Consider the following 22,716-nt stretch of genomic DNA (forward strand, 5'->3'; position numbering starts at 1 on the left):
TGTATTAAAGAAAAATAGAGGAAACAAGGTTAAAACGGTAATCAAAGGGTCAAAGGGTCAGGGATAAAGACCAGACATAGAAGAATAATCAAGGGAACCAAGGTTATAGCGGTTTCGATATTTTAAAATTGGAAATAGAGTAAGGCAATTAGGTTGAACCATATACACAAACCTTTTATACAAAAAATCCACCATATATGAGGGAAAAAATTACAAGAGTTATGGAAAGACATTGTACAAGATTTGGTGAATATAATGTTTGAGTACCATCTATCAAAGGTCAGCCAAAATCTACATTTAAATATAATGCTTTAAGCGATTGGAGCCTGTTACCAAATTGAGTGTGAAAGAGTAATTATCTTATAACTTTAGATCAAGATAAATATTATTTTTCATATATGAAACCTGCCAAAGTCATGAGATATATTTACTTTTTATTATGGTTAGTAAGGTACACACACACATGGTCCCCTCTGGAAATAAGCAACGTGGCTTTCATGAACTAATTCCAATTAGATTTCAACAATTCATACTTTCAGTCATTGTTTTTTTAACTTTTCAATGTTTAATGTAATTTTATCATGGTATATATACTATATAATTTAAGCTTCCACTGATTTATCCTGTCATTTATTTATGTGTATTTATGCAAATTGTATTGTTCAAGTTGATACTAAATCGAATGAAGCTATCTATCTATCTATGAGAAGAGCTAGAGTAAGCATACTCCGATATTATACAATCATCCACCAAGTTGTTCATATAATGTCAATTTTTTGTCAACATTATATCTTGAATTAATATTAAACATCGACACAGAAGGTCGAATCGCACCAAAACTTTACAAACTCATTGATCGTTATGGTGTGATAAAATATATTACATGAGTAATCAAGGAAACCAAGGTTATAGCGGTAATCAAAAGAATATAATCCAGGAACAAAGACCAGACATGGAAAACAGGCATACACAACAAAGAACATAAAGTAACTGAAATCATACATACAAAGTAACAAAAGCAAATGAGCAACTTGGACTCCACTAAAAGTGGGAGCATGGACCAGGTGCACCGGTAGGGATTTAATTGTATAATAACGATTGAAGTATGATGACTACATTTCTTAATCCTGCATCTTCGTTGTAAACTTATGGGTATTGCAATATATTAATCATTTACTTGACGCTTGATTGTAATATAAACACAAAATGTTGCTAAAAACTAGTTGGAATACAGATATAAATATTTGTATAAAGTTTGTGCTACAACTCCTTCAACATGAGCAGCTGGTAAAGTATTGTTTTTTTATTATTTATATATAAAGGTCATGTCTTGCTAGCAAGAGAGTCCTTTATCTAAGAAAACTGAATAAATACAGAATACACAGTGTAGGAGAAACACAGTCATTAAAACATTGTGATTTTACCTTTTGGACAGTGGTTTTCAGTTTAAGGGAAACGACCGAATATGCCTGTATACAGTTTCTTTTCTGAACTATCATGGGACATTTACATATTATGTGCCTTTTTATTGTAATTTATTACAACGAATATAAACCTGACCAAACTAACATTTAAATAGATTAATATCGAAGACCTCAACTTTCATTTACTAAATTTCGTTGTGTGCACAAAATAATAATGATAGTAACATTAAATTTTACTAATAACATAACCGATTGAAGAAACAATAAACTAAAATTTCATGCAGCTTTTGGTATGTCTTTCACGTGTGAAATAAAAAATAACATAGTAACATGTAGGTTATATATTTCCTTATATATTCTGGAATTCTGGTATAATTAATATGATTGTGGAAAAAGGGGGAGAGATTCAAAGTGTCTGCGTTTTATATTATATAAATTATTATAACTCCAGCAGCGGCGGATCAATAAGGAAATTCAGGGATGGAAACTTCCCCTTTAATTGGATATTTTTATGATCATTTTGTACAATTGTCGTCAATTCGGCAAATTTGAAAAAAAATAATAATGGCCAAGAACCACTTTAATATACAAACGTAAAACATCTTCTATATTAATCCTGTCTTTTTAGTCTATACTTTGTTTAGAAAACTAAATTTTCAAATAGGCTTCGGACTAAATAAGCTTAACCGAAATCTACGTGATTTGCTACTTAATAATTATTCTTGAAATTTGTTTATTAACATTTTGTTAGATAATGCCATCCGCAGTCCTTTGATACATCTTTCATTTTCTTCCTGTAATCTCGATCAAACTCGAACAGTGCATCTAAATTATACTGCTTGGATATGCATGTTTCTGATGATGTTTTATGTACATATATCGGAAATCTTTTTCAAGTATTTTTGAGTGATTTACAGGAAAATTGTTTAGTTAGGCTCAAATATGTCGCCAATGGAGAAAGTCTTGAATAAATCATATAAGACAACATTTCATTAAAGCCATTTTATTGATAATTAGGAAAATGCATTAAAACATTCTCTGTAAACATATATCTACGTTTATGTGAAGTGAAACAATTTATTTCACAAAATCAAAGAACCAACACAAAAGCAAAGACACGGGCATTATTATTCCAATCATGATCACATGTATTGGTAAAATGGGGTCGCAACAAAACTTCGAGTAGAAAAAAATGGTGTTACAAAGTATACCTAGTAGACAAAAACATTTAAAAAATCAAAAGAGAACATAGAGCTTGCAAAAAAGATTTGTTGCTAACAATGGTTTAAGGCACGATATATGAAATTCAATATGGATATTCTAAACTGCATTCGTAACATAACAGTGAAAGATTCACACCATGCCCCGATATTTCATGTGGAGTGCCCTAAGTGTATTCCGGTAGATTTAAATGGTCTCTTTATCAAGTCAAATCGTATGGTTCAAGCAAAAACCAACAACTGATGGAACCCACACAAATCAATACCTAAGTATATGATGTACGTTGGCACGAAATGTTTTTTTATGTTTCTAACTTATACATTTGTGGTATCGTTTCAGTGTGTTGTAAGTATTTTTGTTTTGTTTTTTGTTTTTTTGTTTGTTTTTTTTTCAAACACTTCAATATCTCTCTGTATTATACATTATGCAGTTATAAAGCGACAACAATATAAGAATTATATTTTATTCAGGTTGTCAACAATCCTTCTGATTTCCTATCTGTTTTTTAGTTTTTTATTTATTCCTCAACAATTATTTTCGAGTACCCACGGTCAAGATTTTCATAAGGAAATTACGTTTTCCCCTGAGTAATGTTTAGTATTGGTATATGCCGATAAAAGAATTATATCTAACATCCTAGATTTACCTCAATGGTGCTGTACACTCGTCATGACGAAAGGTCTAAACCGGCTATGCTATTGCCTTCACAACATGTCATATCGGTTAACAATGCCATTATAACATACAAATGAAATTTGGAGACATTGGTAAATCTGCATAGTCTGAAGAACATAAAAAAATCTTTTTTTTTAGACATAATACAGTTGAATTATATACATTCCTGTGTGAAATATCAACATTATCGGTGGTTGGTACAAAATTCTTTTTTGATCGGCAAATTAACTTGATACTAGAATTTATCTGGTCAAGTTAAAATAAGCATTCACCAACCATCTGTGCAGGGATCCCTTTCCTTTAAGGGCCATTGAAATTATTGTTTTTTACTCTGACGTTGTACGACGGGTAAATTTGCACGTCTACTTGTTACCGTTTAAACATTACAGTAAACAAAATTGTGAACCAATACAAATGAAATGCAGTACATGTAAAGCAATTTCGTAAATCTCTTTAAACAGTTCCAGAATTAATATAAATCAATCAATACTGTACTTTTCTAAAGCCACGATTAAGATTTGCTGGATTTGTGCACTATATGCATCGTGTTGTTACCCAAAGTCGTCTGTTGTCGGGCTGAAAGAATAAAAAACATTTATCGTCTTACGAATACTGCAGCTGAGTTTAATTATTTCGTGTAAATTGGTTCCTATAAAGTACAATTATAAAAAGAAATATCACGTGTTTAGTAACCAGACAACTGACAACTGACTTTATCTTTAGGAGAACAACCAAATCATTATTAACTCACAGTCATAGAATTTAAAGGACCCTTGATAATAAAGCACAATACAAGCAAATTCAACTGATTAATCTCCTGTCATATTGCTGACGTATATGCTAAATTTTGACAGGACCGTATTACGAATCATCATGATCAATGTTGATCCGATAATATAGTCCGAAATTAATAAATACTTTTGGGTATTATTTTAAGGTAACGAGCATTGTTTTCTTCTATACTTCGCAAATAACCGATACAAAAGGAATTCATGACATTTTGTTGTAAATTGTGGCTCCATCACGGTAAATATGAACCGTAATGAAGTCACTATCAAAACAAAATGCCGTTTTGTCCTATAATCCAACGTACCGCATATATATATCAATGTTTTATACATACATGTCTTATATTGCCAACAGTTTTCAGTTTTGATATTTCAAGGTACAAGCCGTTATTTTATAATATTCACCTGGTTGCAGACATAAATTCCTAATTTCAATTGATGAACAGCTTTATACAGACGATCTAATTCAATTATATAACACGAGTAATTTGCATTTAAGGAATGTTCATAACATTTAAAAAAAAATATTTCATATATACTGTTCAAAAAGTAGAAACATTACATAACACTTTCTCTCTTATAAAAAATAACCATCAAAGTATAAATTCGTCCACCAAGACCTTGATTAATTTCGATATAATCTGCTTTTATAATACTCGACTAGTCAACCTTAATGAAATAAAATTACCTCAATAATTTAAGTGATATGAAATAATATGATTTCTTCAAAGATCAGAAAAATTGTACAAAAATAACTGCAACGTATACTGACTTAAGAGTGAATAAAAATAAAGATTTTATTCTACATTCAATATATTACGTGCAGTTGTTTCCTTTTTTTCTAAACATGAGCGTCATTATTTCAAAAATAGAACACCGGGTTCAAAATACTTCCTTTTTTGTTCAACTAAGCAAAAATATTGAAGATGAAAACTGCTCATAAGATACACATTATTTTTTAATTGACTGTATTGAAATTTTTTTAGGCGTCAAATTGGCGACTATTTTCACAAGATGCTCGGATTCCAATATTTTTGTTTTGTTTAAATATGAAAGTTTCTTACCTTTCAATTAATATTACCCTTTGTAAGACAACTATTTAACGACTCGTTGAATAAACCAGTTTTCATGGTGCAGATGGATGCACCATAACGATCCACGAGTTCATGATGACAACCATAAAACTTCTGTAGTTATGACTTTAATCTTGTAGCAACATAACCCTGTTCTAGATGCCTATTTGTTAGAGTTTTAGCGCGATACAAAAAGTCTGCGTATTTTCGGCAAGCTCTGGCATAACGTATGAGTTGCGGTATGAACACTACGCAGGTGCTGAAGGGATGTTGCCACAGATGAATTGAAAGATGACAATTTTGAATGAAAAGTCAACAAGTTTGTCGTAAAGTTTTGTCAATAGTTTTCCTTTACCATCAATTTCTAAGTGTTGGTCAAGATATGAGGCTGATTTCACATTGTCTGTAGTATCCGTTATCTGAAGTTCTGTGGGGTAGATGCGATGTATCAAATCCCCGAAATTAGAATTGTTTAAAGATAATACGTTTTGATTATCTTTCAATTAATATTACCCTCTGTAAGACAAGTATTTAACGTGTGGGTCATTTCAGTTATTTAAATAAAAAACCCTTCTAAATGGATCGATGAAAAAGGAATAACCGTCTGTTGCGTCAATGCCAGTTGCACAACACCTATATCCAACGTTGTAGGTTTTTTTGGCATTTTTTGAAAACTTTTTTGTGTCTTGTTTAAAACCTCGTTGACCTTTTTTCCATGTATAGACTTGTTTTAGTAGGAAAATAAAATTACAAACATAGCTTTGTTTTAGTAGGAAGATAACATTACAAACATAGCCTTATTTTACAAAATTTACCTATATGTTCCATTTAAAAATCTTAAATCACTTAATTGATTGTTGATTCAGCTTTTGCTTGTTAATTTAACTTCATCACATTCAGCACAATGCAGCGCTGCGCTAAAGGAGTAAGTTATCCTGTCTCAAGGTAGTGTTTGATCATTCAAGTTTCACTGGTCAATTTTTTTACAAATTGTTTTATATCATTCAAATCGAGAACATTTTTAAATTAAAAGATATTGCATGGTTGTAAATCTCACATGAGGTTGCTCCATTATTATTGATGAGACCTCTGTGTCTCCATATTGACAGAGTACGTCGAAAAACGTATTGTTGTAGCTAGAGTCTTATCGAATTTTACTTACAAAATGTCGCGAGACGATAGCCAAACAGAAAGTGTCTACCTTTTAAATAACTTAATAAATATTTTTGTTCTTTTATTTTTTTATTTTTGTTAATTTTCTATTTTTTTTTTTTTTTTTTTGTGGAAGGGTGGGGATGAGTGACTGCTTCCCAGGTGGAACCAACCTATTTCGAAACATTTTATTTAGAGTTTATTGGTAGTTTGTTAAAACGTTTTCAGCAGAACATTTTAAAAACGTTTTCAAACGTTTGGATTTTTTTAAAATGCTTTGTTGACGTTTTTGCAACATTTTACCGTTTGACTTTGAAAAAAAAAGTTTTTCAGAACTGTATATTGAAATGTTTTTGAAATGTTTAAATAACATTTCACCGTAAGGGTCTATTTTTAAACATTATTTGGATATGTTATAAAAAATTTCTTATATTTTACGAAAAAATATTTTCTGATAATGTTTTCATTGCATTCCTTGAAAATGTTAAAAACATTTCCAGATATGGTTTTAAAAAGGTTTTCTGAAATGTTCAACAAATAGTTGTAGAAATGTAAGAAAAACATTTTTATATATTATGTTTTAAAACGTTTTCAAACGAATTTAGAAAATGTTTCTCAACTATTTTAAATAATATATGGAAAAATCATTTTGAAAAGGTTCTTACAAAATATATCAAGCTTCAGCTTAAAATGTTATGCAAACAGTTTACTGAGGTAGAGATACTGATTATCATGGGATATCGCATAAATGAACTTAACTGTATATATATATACTTTCACGTCTTCATAGACGATCTTCAGGTGAAAAACTACAGTAGTGAGTAGTGAATATTGAGGATATCCTCAATACCCATTAAAATGATTTATAATTAGTTTCAAAACACTAAAACAAGGTTTGAACAATTTTCAAGTGAACATTTGAAAACAATTAAACAAATAATCTGAAAAATTAGATAATATCATATTATCAAAACGTTTTATGAGTGTTTATGAAATCTGTTTTGAAAATGTTTTGAAACGAATGTTATTGAAAAACATTTTAATAACATTACAGTGAATGGTTATTGAAAACGTTATTAAACATTTCTGCAACCATACATTTTCACGTTTTAAAAACATTTCTAAAACTGTTTTCAGTTTTCAAAGGAAATTTTTCTTAAACATTTTTATTACGTTTCTGTGCTAGCTGGGTTGTGGTCATTATCTTTAGTTTTTAGATGTTATTCTGTTCGCTAAATTATGAATGCTGATCGCCTTCCGTTTTTCGCCAAGGCTAAAAACCAGACTGACTGTTCTTGCAAAAACTTTCCATTCAAATATGGTCCTTCTGGTCACGTCGTTACGGGAGATTTAACCATCATCGAAAACGAATCTCTGCGTAATATCCTTTCTAAAGGTCCCAAGTACCGTGAACCACGTTCCATTAATTGGAATTATATCTTTAAATTGTCTGATGGATGCCATCGAGGATTGTGCAAGAAAATGGACAAAACAAGAAGACATTGATTTTCTGTCACAGTGGTTAAAGGACGTGAGGTCTATAATTTTGAAATGAATTAAAGTAGATTAATGAGTGCCAAGGCTACATCAATTTGCAACGACCCCGATGTAGCAAAAACATAGTCTACTATTCATGACAAATGTGTTGTCGTACCAACAGACAAAGCCCAAAACATCATTTTTTGTCTGCAAAACGTTTTACATCCAATGTTTATTATCTGAGGTAGACGTAGAAAATAATAGCAGTGATAAGACCAATACTGCTACCACACTCTCCAAAGAAGTGATTGTGGAAAACCATAAATCTGTGCTATCCTTTTTTGGTCTCTCTACCAAGCACGTCTATGTACTGGATTCTTAAACTCCACAAAAATCCATACGAACAACGTTTCATAGCTGGATCTCCAAAATTTACCACCAAACCTCTTTCAAAACTTTTAACTTCTATACTCACAACTGTCAAGAGGGTCTGTTACACTTGTTATTCTCGTATTGATATTATTTCAATGTGGATCCTGAAAAATTCGAAAGATCTTTTGGAGATAATTATTTCAAGACTATTATCTGAATATAATAGCATTAAAACCTATGATTTTTCAACACTGTATACTTCTATTCCCCATACTCAGTTAAAATCCCAACTAAATCGTTGTTTTTTCAAAAAAAAGATGGTACAACTAGATACAAATATATAGTTCTTGGTAGATTCCTCATACTTTGTAAGAAATGATTCCAATTCATCTTCCAAATATACAGAGGAAAATGCTGGAATTTTTAATCGACAACATATTTGTCCAGTGTGGTGGACGTGTTTTTAAACAAACGGTCGGCATTCCCATGGGAACAAATTGTGCTCCTTTACTTGCTGACCTATTCCTTCACTCTTATGAGGCTGACTTTATAGCTGATCCGATCCGAAAAATATCGTTTGGCTAGATCCTTTAATTTCCGTTTCCGCTATAAAGATGACGTATTATCTTTAAACAATCCTAATTTCGGGGATTTAATACATCGCATCTACCCCAAAGAACTTGAGATAAGGATAGTACAGACACTATGAAGTCAGCCTCATATCTTGACCTACACTTAGAAATCGATGGTAAAGGAAAACTGTTGACCAATTTTACGACAAACGTGATGACTTTTCATTCAGAATTGTCAACTTTCCTTTCATCTGAAGCAACATCCCTTCGGCACCTGCGTATGGAGTGTTCATATCACAACTGATACGTTATGCCAGAGCTTGCCAAAACTACGCAGACTTTTTGTATCGCACTAGAACTCTAACAAATAGGTTTCTGGAACAGGGTTATGTTGCTACAAGATTGAATTCATTACTACAGAAGTTTTATGGTCGCCATCATGAACTCGTGGATTGTTATGGTGTTTCCATCTGCACCATGAAAACTGATTTATTCAACAGGTCAGTTTTCCTTTCCACGTTGACTTTTTATGCGCAACTCGGCGGGTGTTTCTAGAAAAAGAAGAGGACCTTTTTCTAGCGGTGCACCTGGTCCATGTTCCCAGTTTTTAGTGAATTCCGAGTTGCCCATGTGCTTTTGTTACTTTGTACATTGAAATCAGAGTAGATCTTTACACCAATAAAGTTAGCGGGCGGAATCTTCAAAATATCATGTTTTTTAAACGAAGACCCTTGTTTCTTAGTTTTTTATCCTTGATTAACTAGTATTTTTTTTTTTTAAGTTTTGTCATGAACATTCAATATGCACTTGCATCAAATGTTTGCAAGAAACAATTTACATACACTAATATGGTTGTAATATTTTTTACCTCTTTGTTGATACGTCGCTTATCTATCGTAATTCTGATAAGAAAGCAGCTATTCTTTGATATCGTATTTTCTTCAAAGATGTATAAAATACCCATTTTCAACTAAATCTTTGCTGTGAAAAAGGCTATGTTTGTATGTATCCTTCAACTAAATTTCAATCAAATACTATCGGCATAATAGTTGCAGATCAAATATATTTAATACTAAAATTTGATATTTTCAGTCTGAACGAACTAAGGATATAAATACTTCAAAAAATATTTACATACATATAATACACATATGTTCTTAGATTACCTCCGTTTATCAATTCAACTCTCTGCTATAAACATAAGGTAATCACTTTAGTTGATAAAACTGGTTATCGGTAATTTGTGACATTTTCTTCTGATGTACAGAGATTGATAATGCTTGTCACAGCGTACTGTCCCATATTCAAAAATAATATGTCGGTTAAAACCAGACATACGTGAAAAATCGTAACTTACAGTGGAATTGAATGACGTTGGTTCATCTAAACAATATTTGAATGTATTCTTTTTCTACGTCAAAATTTGTTTTTGACTTACACAAAAATCATACATAAACAAAATGTTACCTATAAATTTCCAATGAACAGAATATTAGGCAATTGGTTTTTGATACTTGATTTCTCACGAGAATCTCAAGTTTGCCCTTTCGTTCTCAACCTGAGATCTCATGAAAAAGTCAGTATATAAAAAAAAAAAAAACAATCAAACAAAAAATAAGCAATTGCCTATTTTTTTCTTTATATAGTTTGTTTTGTTATGCCATCCTTATTTTGAAAGTCTGCTTTTTTATGCATCCCAATTCTATGCATGTATGACACATTACTGACTAATCGATCTCGTCTTATTTTACGTGGTGGAATTAACCCGGGTAAGCTCGTGTCTTCCAAAACGGTGCTTTTCGGAAATACCGTTGATTTTTGTTGTTTTCGTTGTCAATTTATACATATTTACATAATGTTATAGATTTATATACATCAATTTACACTTTAAGTTACATATCTTTTATTTCAAACAGATCGTATGTCATTTTACATAACAAACTGCGATCAGATCGGTCACCGGTCACCGGTCATCGGTCATCGATCCGTCAGCGATCAATCAGTCAACGGTCATCAGTCCGTCAAATCGTTCCGCGGATCGGTTCAAGGACGGTATCTATTCATAGAATCAATATATCTAGTGTAGTATTCGATACATGAATATTAGTTACTTATTAAAAAATAACAGTTTTTAAGATGAAGAGGTGTTGCTATAAAACTGTGCTCGTATAATTCTCGTGTTGGTGTTATCGTCAATATAAAATATGTTCAATGATAAATAATGAAAAGTTTTAAACTTGTGTATATTTATTTTAGTCCACATTATTTTATAAAACATGTATAATCCAAAATTTAATTGATTTTCGATTAATTTCACGAATATCTTAATTGCGTAACCCATGTGTTTACATGTATTTTTTCGAATAAAAAAATATTAAACTGACCTATGTATGTTGCATGGTTTATCTCGACGCACGCGGAGATTTCTGTAAATGTTTTCAACCAGTCTGAGGCTTACATGTCAGTTACTTGCTAGCACCCTTAGATGCTGAGTTTGTACATTTGGGTAATTTATATTCAGTTTCTTTATTTCCGTTCTAACAAGGGACTCAGACCTTTTAGAACTGATTTGTTGGTACGTTTATTTGTGTAATATTTTTCCCACAGTGGCCAGAATTTTAAAAGGGAGGGTTGTGATAACGCAGTGTGTTCATAATGAAATAGAAAATGTTCATTTCTACACGAAGGAGATCCATTATACAAGTACATATACTATTTAAGTGTTTCGTTTGGGCACATACAGTGCAAACGTAGGCGTTCAAACACACAATGAATTTTGAATTTTATGACTGTACCATAGACCTGCACAATTTATCTTCATCGTGTTGCACCTGTAACACAATTAGCTTGCTTTTTAATGCATATTTGTGTATGATAATGTATTTTCCTGTTAATTATTTAAAGCTAGCTTTCTGTATTTTATATTACTATCCTTGTGTTAAGGAATTAAATGTTGAACTATAATTTAGAAGTCATTAGTCTTTTCATCACAATAGAAACACATATAGGTTAAATCATAGTAAAAATAATTAGTTAGGTTCATGTCTCTTCCTATTTTGTAAACATAGCCATAACTTTTCATTGTTATTCTTATCTCTTTAAAAAAACAAAACTAACCACATTTGTGACACATTTTTTTTTGCGCTCGCAACCGCTTTAGGCGATCAAATCAATCGTACTAAAAGTTACACATTTCCGACTTATGTGGTTTGATAAATCTCTATATTATGACAACTTTTTTTCCGTGTTGCTCATTTGCTTTTGTTACTTTGTATGTGTTTTTTTACTTACTTTATGTTCTTTGTTGTGTATGTCTGTTTTCCATGCCTGGTCTTTGTCCCTGGACTTGCATTCTTTTTATTACCGCTGTAACCTTGGTTCCCTTAATTACTCTTGTACTTGATAATGTTTCTATGAGTTGTTTTGTTTTAAGAAAATACAAATGAAAGTAATTTTTAGTGTAAAGTTTGTTTGTTTGTTTGTTGGCGTTTAACGTCCGAGCAGCAATATTTCAGTATATTCAGACGATGAACATGAAATGGATGATAAAATGAACATGAAATGAAAAAAAAGGATGGGACACAAGGCTAATAGGGTCGACAAATTTTGATTGCCACTGGAAAAAGGGGGGATGGGTAAGGTCGGGCAATTTAGCCTCCTGTGGCGGAGCGTAAAGGTTCCTACTCCTATCGAATACCACAGCAGGGTTTTTTAACGTGCGAGGAACGTGGCATCTTTCCCAACACGGTGCACCACTATGGTTTTCCGTATTATAGCCTGACAATCCCAGCATGTAACACGCCAGGGGTACCCCATTCCACCACCTGGGGCACACATCCCAGTTGCTCTGTGGGCAGAGCGCCTAGCCCCCGGCTAGGTTTCTGAGCACTATTTAGTCACCTTATACGACAAGCTTAGCGCTGTTGCAGGCCTATTCTTTTAACAACCGGACCTGCACGGGGCTTTAGTGTTAAGACTTGCCTGTCTACAAATAAAAAAAAAAAAATCTGTGAAAAGTTCAGAAGACAAAAAAATTTTTTACATTGAACTAGAAATTCTCTCAATCTACAAGAACAACTTTAATATGCGAAGCATTTGCTAATGAGAAAACCTTAATTGAGGGATTAAAGTAAGACGGGCTTTTTAAACAGTCAACACTTGTCCTAAGGATTCATTAATTTACTCAAATTGTACGTGTTTATCAACCGCATTTGCGATAAACACACTTTTGAAGCAACGGGTTAACCCTTATGAAATTACTCAAATAGGAAAATCTCAAATCTTTTCGAAACATTGTCAAATAGTATTGCAGTCTGTTTTTGAGCAATATGCAGCTTTTTTATTTTGTGTATTTATAAGGATTTGAGAAACGTTAAACAAATATAGTAGACCAAATAATGATCTTATAAAAATTGAAAGCATACTTTAAAGAAACTATACAGTTAGATTGGACAGTTTTTTATACACAAATTTAATAGCAATTGTCGCAGCAATTCCTGCAAAACATCGAAATCTGTTTAAGCAACTCTCATCTCCATGGGAAATATGAGAGTCAAAATCACACCCGTTTTGGGTTTTTTATAAATCAAACATACTAAATTGTTGAATTCCTTGTTTGTATTCCTATCCTACTTAAGTACTGTATCACTCATATCAACCAAACGTTCTACTAATAAAATAAACTGATAGAGAATCATATATAAACAAATTAAGCAATAGATAAGAAAATATCAATAATTGACTGTTGAGACATACAGACTTAAAATGCCATGCATCATAGCATTTTAAAAGTTAGGTGAAAGCACGTAGCTGAAACTTTGAAAGTGTAAGGTTATATTTTTTTCAAAATGAGTAAGTAAATTTTATAATGATGATGACATATACGAAGATACCTAGAATGCCGACAGTTAAAACAACATGTCGAACTTGAATAAACTGTTGACAACAACATGTAAATGTAGTGAGTATTGATAACCTCGGGTGCTACCCGTTCTTTATACATGTGTAAAACTCTATAAATTGCATGATATATGTCATCGCCTTGTTATAACATGACACTTTCTGAGGAAAAAAATAATTTCATATATTATCATACTCTGAATTATAAATTTGGTTACAACCTTCTTTTGATATTAGCAATATTCCTGTCTTTCCAAATTACCCACTTACCAGAATTGAGTCAATTAGTAGCATGCTCTTTTCGATGGTTTGAGTACCCAGAACAATTTCTGAATTTTTTGTCTGGCCAAACACTATGATTCCACCAAATAAGTTTATCTTCCCAAATATTTCCTTCTAAATTTTTTTGACTAATTTACAATCCACAAATGAGTTGAGTAAGCTTTCGTTTTCTTTACAAAAGTGACACTTCCCGTTGGACCTATTAATTTTGTGTAGCATTTCTTCAGTGTTTATAATATTAAGCAGTTTTTTCCATAGAAGTTACTTGACCTTTATGTTTGCATAGTTATCACGTACATTGTAAACTTACCCATATTTTCATTTGTTTGAAAGCCTCCCATTTTAGTTTACAATTTTGGGTGAGAGGAAAGTAATACAATGACAGTTTTATTACTAGCTTGTTAATTTTGGTTTCCATAATCTGTCCCACTCATACGAACTGATTTTTATTAATCTTAAACGGTAGCCTCTTTTCGGACTCGAAATTAATGTTAATAATATATGTCTTCAGTATGTCAATATTATCGGCTGAAAAATATATATCCCCGAGGGTATCATCAACCCAGTAATACACTTTTTAAAATTAATGGTTTTAACAAGAGGAATGAAAGAAAAACTGGCTCGGACGTCGCCCAGTATAAACAGGTCCGAACCTGAGAGCAGATCGGACACTCTGTGGTCTTGTAAGTATGTGGTGTCCCCAAATGGGAATCTTGGCACACTCACATCTGGTATGGAAAGTGCCCCGACCAATTCAACTAAAAGTACCCAATCACACGTTCAGTCTGCAGACCATCTATTCCAGTACACAAATTCTGACTATTTTAAAATTATCAAAAGATGTTCCATCACTTTAAACGATATATTTGACTACGATGACGAACCACATTGTACCATATCAAAATATGGTATTAAAAATTGCAAAACATGCAACATTCTTATCACCAACCCTTACTTCTCCAGTTCCCTTACAAACAAAACCTTCCATATAAGAAGTCAGGATGACTTAAGTTGCAAATCAACAAACTTAATATATGGATTAGAATGCAACTTATGTGGTTTAATATATGTCGGAGAAACGCTAGAACGATTAATAAAAGAATGTGCGGTCATCGTTCGGGAATTAACACCATCAAAATCCCGACAATTTATCAACACTTTAATCAACCAGATCATTCAATCCTCTCCATGGAAGTTCATATTTTAGAAAAAAATTACCATCTTACGAACAGTCCCGTTCTAAGTAAAAACTATCGTAGGGAAAGAGAGGAGTACTGGATACACAGACTAGGTACTGCAATACCCTACGGATGCAATGACAACATCAAAAGTATAGGAAACCTTTCAAGCCAATATAACAATAACATAAATGTGATGAATTTATTTGACAAAAATCAAAGACGGGAAAGGAGTCATGGCCATCGCCACTATACGTCACCTAAGTTACATGATGTCGCCATAGATGGTATCCTTCCTTTCATACAAAAACCTCTTGGACTTCATCACATTAGAATCAAACTTTATTCTATACCTCTCACTCTACTACACTCCCTTTACAAAACAAGTCTTGGCACTTCTGTTTCTGACCCCACCTCATCATTATACAGACTTGTTGCCATCATTTTGGATACTGGTTTCCACAGACTCTTTAAACCAGTTTGTGTGAAAAGTCAAGATGACGACAAACGATCATTTCTTCCACTACCGTTTGTCAACAAAGGTATAGATGCAATTAATTTGGCTAACATACTCCATCACAAAAACATTACCAACAAATTCCCCCATATTTCAAAGACAAATCCATACCAATTATTTCATATTCCTATACTTCACCCATCGCATCCAAAATTTTCAATTATAAAAGGCTATTGAGGACTTCAAGGCTAAACCACCTGACTGTTCTTGCAAAACCTCTCCATTCAAATATGGTCCTTCTGATCACGTCGTTACGTGAGATTTAACCATTATCGAAAACGAATCTCTGCGTAATATCCTTTCTAAAGGTCCCAAGTACCGTGAACCACGTTCCATAAATTGGAATTATAACTTTAAAGTTCTTATGGATGCCGTCAAGGACTATGGAAGAAAATGGATAAAACGAGAACAAGAAGACATTGATTCGCTGTCAGGGTGGTTAAAGGCCGTGAGGTCTTTAATTTTGAAACGAATGAAAGTTTTAAGTAGGTCAATGAGTGCCAAGGCTACATCAGTTTTAAAAGACCCCGATGTAGCAAAAACATTGTCTACTATACATGACAAATGTGTTCTCGTACCAACAGACAAAGCCCAAAACAACATTTTTTGTCTGCAAAACGTTTTACATCCAATGTTTATTATCTGAGGTAGACGTAAAAACTAATAGCAGTGATAAGACCTACACTGCTACCACTCTCTCCAAAGAAGAGATTGTAGAAAACCATAAATCTGTGCTATCCTCTTTTGGTCTCTCTACCAAGGACGATGATTGTGATTTACCGTCTATGTACTGGATTCCTAAACTTCACAAGAATCCATACAAACAACGTTTCATAGCTGGATCTGCAAAATGTACCATCAAACCTATTTCAAAACTTTTAACTTCTATACTCACAACTGTCAAAGAGGGTCTGCAGTCCTACCACAACACTTGTTACTCCCATAGTGGTATTAATTCAATGTGGATCCTGAAAAATTCGAAAGATCTTTTGGAGACAATCAGTTCACGACTATTATCTGTATATAATAGCATTAAAATCTATGATTTTTCAACACTGTATACTTCTATTCCCCATACTCAGTTAAAATCCCGACTTAAAAACATTATACATCGTTGTTTTTCCAAAAAAGATGGTACACCTAGATACAAATATATAGTTTTTGGTAGAGATTCCTCATACTTTGTAAGAAATAATTCTAAATCATCTTCCAAATATACAGAGGAAGATGTTTACAAAATACTGGAATTTTTAATTGACAACATATTTGTCCAGTATGGTGGACGTGTTTTTAAACAAACGGTCGGCATTCCAATGGGAACAAATTTTGCTCCTTTACTTGCTGACCTATTTCTTCACTCTTATGAGGCTGACTTTATAGCTGATCTTATCAGAAAGAAAGAATATCGTTTGGCTAGATCCTTCAATCTTAGTTTCCGCTATATAGATGACGTATTATCTTTAAACAATCCTAATTTCGGGGATTTTATACATCGCATCTTCCCAAAAGAACTTGAGATAAAGGATACTACAGACACTGTGAAGTCAGCCTCATATCTTGACCTACACTTAGAAATCGATGGTAAAGGAAAACTATTGACCAAACTTTTCGACAAACGTGATGACTTTTCATTCAGAATTGTCAACTTTCCTTTCATCTGTAGCAACATCCCTTCGGCTCCTGTGTATGGAGTGTTCATATTACAACTCATACGTTATGCCAGAGCTTGCCAAAACTACGCAGACTTTTTGTATCGCGCTAGAACTCTAACAAATAGGCTTCTGGAACAGAGTAATGTTGCTACAAGATTGAAGTCATCACTACAGAAGTTTTATGGCCGTTATCATGAACTTGTGGATCGTTATGGTGTATCCATCAGCACCATGAAAACTGATTTATTCAACGGGTCATAGTTTTCCTTCCCTCGTTTGTCTACCCTGGACTTGACTTATCTTGACGTGTATGGATAATTTTTAAAAAAAATTGTATTGCCATATATCGAAGACGTCTTATTTGAAGAGATGGAAAACCATATTTTAAATGTAATTCTTTATATGTACATTCATAATTTTCATAAATAAAGCGGAAGGCGCGTTCTTGTATTTTCGTCATCTTTTTTGTATTGCCCTCCACACAGAAAGGCCAAACCCCTTGGACAATAATTAAAATTAGATTTATAAAAGAATAGTAGATTGTTAACCTCCTTAACTTGGACAATTGTTTTCCAATGCGTTTTAAAACGTTTAACTGCCTTGACGCTTTTTTACATATATTTGTAATGTGAGTATTAAATCTCATTTGATAATAAATAGTCACCCCCAGGAGCTTTACTTCATCTTCACAAACTATTTCGTTCCCGTCCAAATTAAATTTTAGATCCCTATTTTTAGACCTTTTACATCGTATACAACGATATTCTTTCTTTACAGTTAAAAATAATGCTAAATTATAATTCTTAAACAATTGAAATAAGAGCAAAAAATATTAAGGACATTTCTAACCACTGAATTAATATTGTCCTCTAAAACCAGGAAGACAACTATTCAACATTTGGTCATTTCGACTATTTAGATGATAATTTCTACATATGAATCGATAAAAGATTCATAATAATCTGTTGCTTTAATGCCAGATGCATAATTATAAATGTTTCCAACGTTGTTACATTTTGTTCGGTGTTTTTTAGACACTTTTCCATGTCTAGTTTAAAGTTTTATTGACTGTTCAGGTAATAACTGATCATCCGAATTTCACTGGTCTATTTTTGATAACTTTTCATTATTTTATATCATTCAAATCAAGAACCTTTTTAAACGATGTGATATTGCATGAATATGAAATTCACATGGAGTTGCTCCATGGTTATTAATGAGACTCCTGTGTCTCCAACTTGACAGAGTATGTCAGTATGCTACATTGATGTAGCTAGAGAATTTTACTTATCTACAAAATGTCGGCGTCCCTAGCAAAATAGGACTTGCTTACCCTTTAAAAACCTTACGAACTATTGGGGGTGTGAGTGGAGTGATAATGAGGGTCTCAAATTGGTAGTGTATTTGGATCAAGGTGTCATAGTTTTCCTTTTCTCTTACGTCTACCCCGGACTTGACTTTTTATGAGCAACTCGGCGAGGTATCTAGAAAAGGCAGAGGATGCTTACCCTACTGATGCACTTGGTCCATGCTCCTAGTTTTTAGAGAAGTCCGAGTTGCCCATTTTTGCTTTTGTTACTTTGTATGAATGATTTTAGTTACTTTATGTTCTTTGTTGTGAATGTCTGTTTCTAGGAACAATCTTATAACTATAGGTCAGACAGAACCAAAACACTGAATTACAGCATAGATACATGGTTAAAACATATTGGTTAAGGTAAACTTACTGGTGTGTTATGCATTGATCTGAGCAAAGCATTGAACATTGTTAATCATGATATCTTACTGCATAAACTTGGCATTTGGAACATGTAAAAATGCTTTAATTGGTTTTAATCTTATTTGAGAAATAGAGAACAGTGTGTTGGGTGGAAAGGGGAATTATCTAAATGGGCCTTTGGTTATTTTTTTAAATTTTTTTATTTATTTATTTATTTTTTTTTGTTTTTTTTTTTGTTTTGTTTTTGTTTTTGTTTTATACTTTTTGTAAATGACTATCCATATGTCAAAAATATTGCCATCCAACTATATATGCAGACGACGCCTCTATTGTTATTTGTGACAAATCTGTACAAATTATTGAAGATAAATTATTTGAAGATTTATTGAATTCTATAAACTGGACGAATAAGTATAAATTAACTATGAACTTGAAAAAAAAACTCAGTGTATGCTTAAAGGAACAAGCCATAAATTGGCAAGGGTTAATAATATTTGTATTAGAATCAATGGTATTGTTTAAGAAATTGTTACCTTAGACAAATTATTGGATATTACCATTGATGAATGTTTCATTTGGAAGACACATCTTAATTTCATTTTCAGGAAAATATTTAAGACAATTGGTGTGCTTAAAAGACTTAGACCATTCATGTCAAATGAATCTTTACTTAAAAGTTTATAACAGTATTGTATTTCCACATTTTAACTTCTGTTGTACTGTATGGTGTTAAATAAATGTAATATTGGCATGATATTTAAGTTACAGAAGGCGGCTGCTCGCGTACTACTTAATATCAGAAATATTATGATTCCTTCACAAAAATTATTTTCTGTACTTAGGTGGATGCGAACACCAGACCTTTGGTATTCAGAAAGGTTATTTTACATTTTAAAGTACTTCACAAATTAACGCTTACATATTTGAATATATCTAAATGATTATGTACATGAATTTTGCTCTAGAAGAACTAGACAGAGTGTTAATAATGTGTTATTTACTCCAAGACCTTATACTGAATATTACAAACGTTCGCTAACAATGTCTGGTACCAACCCATTGAACAACTTACCTGAATAGGTCAGAAATTGTAATACGTCAGCGTCTTTTGAAAAATCTTATTTAAGATACTAATACCTGTTTATCCTGTTTGCATAAAGGCTATTATTATTATATTATTCAAATTTATAAAAATAAACTAACCTTCTTTTATTAGAATACCATCTTTTAACAACTGTACCTTCGTTTCAGTGTCTTGCAACAAAATAATACAGTTACGTTCAGAAAATTTATCCGATTTAACATTTAATTTTGTAACGAAAGTTTATTCTCATTTCCTTCAAAATATCATTATGTTGGATCCCTTTGAAATCATATATGTAATATCGAATTAAATTGATAAATGTCTACTTGCTAATGCCATGGTGATCAGGAATAAAATCATTATAATTAAGACAGTATAATAGAATGTTTCATTTGACATCAATATTCAAAAATACGTTAAACCAACTACTTTAATACACTTTGTCCCCATACTCCTGATAAGAGGCTAAAATTCCACATTAAAAGGACAAAAAAGTTAAAGTTTTAAGCGCTCCAATTGTTTTGCGCCGGCCTTCAAAAGGACATATTAACTCAGAATCTGGCTTATTGAATCTCTATCAGTAATATGTGCTAATAATAAGGAATACTACCAACGCAAAATATTTAGGGATATGAATTTGTGTTCTACACTTCAAATTGGATGGTTGGTATCCAGGTCCATTAGTCCATCTTGGGACTAGGGTGAGATTTTAGACCTACATGTACTAAGGACTATCGATTCTCAGAATATTGAGAATTTACTTATCTTCCTCTGTCGTTGAGAAAATTTTGAAAAGGGGGGCCCTAACCACTTATGTACCAACTTCGAGGTCGGTCACTGGGACCAAGGTCCATTAGTCAATCCTGGGACTAGGATAAGATTTTAGACCTAATGGACTAATGAACCTTAGTCCTCAAGGTTGACTTCAAACTTAGGACATAATTAGGAAGGGGTCCTTTTTGACACTTTCCCAACAAAACAGGATGACATGCAAATTTCCACACTTTGGGAAATTGTGTCATAAAGTAGGCCTAAAATCGCATTCCGGTCCAAAGGTTGACTAATGGACCTTGGTCCCCAAGGTTGACTTCGAAATTGGAACATTTCTTTAGCTTTTAGACGTACACTGGTAGATGTGTGATTTAATCTAAGTTGTCTGGATGCACAAACAGGTCAAAGGATCTGTAGTCCTCCTTATCCTCCCACTATATATATATCCAGGACTAAGACCTGGTTAGGGGAGGAAAGTCCCCATGGAAGGTAGACTTTGAATATGTAACAATTATTAAACTATCCCATTCGTGAATTTTATTGTAAGAGAAAAATCGTACAACAGTATTCAATTTGTATTAACACATCTACAAAAAGAAAAATTCTACACATACTTTCTAATTAGTCATGCACAAGTTTGCTTTCAAATCGTAACGCATTCTTTATTCTCGCTATCAATACAACGAACAGAAAACTTTATCAATGGAGATTGTTCTTTTTATACATGTACATGTACATTTCAAAATACTTGAATAGTAGTAACAATACAACTTTATACGTCTTGTATTATTACAATCTAAGCCTTGCCTGAATTGTAACAAGTTCATGTACCTTTTTCACAAACATATTTTATTAAAAACTAGAAATGTTCACAACGGCTGGACGAATTATTCTATCTCAGAGAACAAAATCGATTCCTTACAATTTGCCCACTTCTGCTTGATTAAATTCAACACTTTAATTCCCCCCAGGGGGAGATTTCCTAGTACATACAAGTTTAAGACTTACAAAAAAAACTGTTCATTCTTTGATGATTGAGAATAACGCCCGCCAACGATATGTTTATTTTACATTTGCTTTATATTATAGCTACTTCTATGATGCTGACATGGTCAATGAATCAAGTTGGCACTACTTTAAAAATTTATTCAAATTTTTCAACCGCAAAATGCATGAAAAATCTTCTTACATGTACAAGATAATAAATAAGTTATGTTAATACATCCATGAATACATTTACCGGTTCAAAACATATCACAAAAAATCCCAATGTCGGGATAGAAATATAAGAGTTAAAAAGCTATTTTCGTTTGTTCATGTATGAATGGATCTCTCCACTCCCAAACATTACATGAATGGCCTTCGGCCGTTCATTGAATTTTAGAGCTCCTAGATCAGTACAAACATGCATGAACGACCGAAAATGCAGTTTAATCCTTTAATAAATGTTGATAGAACGCACTCGAATCTCATCAATATTGTTGACAGCTAAGTTATTGATGGCTACACAGCAAAATAATTCCAGATGATTTTCACTTGAATTGAACAAATAAACTTGTGACAGAGTTCACGTGGAATTTAGGTGAATCGAGCCTTCACGTGTAATTTACGTGAATGATTTACATGCAACTCGTGTTAAGTTAATATCACGTGAAAATCACGTTAATTTCATGTGAAGTTCACATGAATTTCATGTTAAGGTCGATTAAAATAAATTTATCGTCAAAGATTGCCTGTGTACATGTAGCTTCCATGTGGGCTGGTATCGAAGGCGAGCTTAAAACTTGTTGAAAGTTTGTGAATTTGAAGCAATTAGGTATCCGCACCGGTGGGGGAGGGGTAAATTAATTCCAATAG

The sequence above is a fragment of the Perna viridis genome, chromosome 13 (assembly GCF_037379345.1).
Source record: "Perna viridis isolate PV_CMFRI_1.1 ecotype Kerala chromosome 13, ASM3737934v1, whole genome shotgun sequence".
NCBI lineage: Eukaryota > Metazoa > Mollusca > Bivalvia > Mytilida > Mytilidae > Perna > Perna viridis.